Genomic DNA, 1,021 nt, shown 5'->3' with positions numbered 1-1,021 from the left:
TCTTGACTTCCAACCTCTTCAAATTTTGTATCCGGCTTTAGACCCAAATTTTGAGCTCAAGTCCGGCACGATAAACTTGCTTTCCAAATACAATTGACTGCCTGGGGAAGATCCTCTGAAGCATCTAAAGGATTTTCAAGTTGCATGTGCAACTGCGAGAAGACATGGGGCGGATGAAGCCGCAGTGTTGGTCTTTGCTTTCCCTTTCTCTTTAGAGGGAAAGGTGAAGGAGTGGTTTTATACTCAACCGGGTGAAGTTAGATCCAATTGGGACTTGTTGCGTAAAGAATTTTTGGAAAAATTCTACCCTCCTCAGACAACAGACAAGTTGCGAAGAGAGATCTCTTGCATTGTGCAATGAGATGGGGAGACTTTGTATGAATACTGGGAGAGATTTAAGAAGTTTCTGGAGGCTTGCCCTCACCACAGGATTGATGAGTTAGTTCTTATCAGTTATTTCTGTCAAGGAATGCACCACCAAGACAAGCTCCTCCTAGATGCCACGAGTGGAGGATCATTGACCAAAAACAAGACCGCTGCAGAAGCATGGGAAGTTATATTAGACTTGGCAGACTCAACTCAGCACTCAAGGGCAAGGAGTCCACAACCAAAAGCTTTGAGTGAAGTTTCTCCCTCCGGAGATGCTATTTTGACCAAGACTCTCGGTGAAATGACAATCATGTTGCGACAAATCACCCAAGGGCAACAAATTCCTCAAGCTTTGATAAATGTTCCACCACAACCTCCACGAATCGAAGGACCATCAAGGATATGTGGTGTTAGTTCTTGTAATACTCATTACACCGATGAGTTCCCTCAACTCCAAGAGGACACTACATTGGCGGTTGATGAGGGAAAATTAGATTTCCGCACAAACTCACCGGCAAGTGCACCGTGTCGCATCAAGTAGTAAAAACTCACTTGAGTAAGGTTGATCCCACGAGGATTGATGGATCAAGCAACTTTAGTATGGTGATTAGTTTAGTCAAGCTAATAGTTGTGAATTAAGTGGAACAGAATG

At 43.8% G+C, this 1,021-nt stretch overlaps 1 non-coding gene across 1 annotated transcript; it reads right to left on the bottom strand.

The window, feature by feature from the left end:
* Positions 1-326: 326 nt before the first annotated feature.
* LOC148568139 (small nucleolar RNA R71) lies at positions 327-433 on the bottom strand. The gene has a single exon (XR_015882665.1). It is a non-coding gene; the product is annotated as a small nucleolar RNA R71 (small nucleolar RNA).
* Positions 434-1,021: the final 588 nt, after the last annotated feature.

Source organism: Arachis ipaensis, chromosome B4 (genome assembly GCF_059453495.1).
Source record: "Arachis ipaensis isolate K30076 ecotype BB chromosome B4, ASM5945349v1, whole genome shotgun sequence".
Classification (NCBI taxonomy): domain Eukaryota; kingdom Viridiplantae; phylum Streptophyta; class Magnoliopsida; order Fabales; family Fabaceae; genus Arachis; species Arachis ipaensis.
This window is presented reverse-complemented; position numbering and strand designations above follow the sequence as displayed.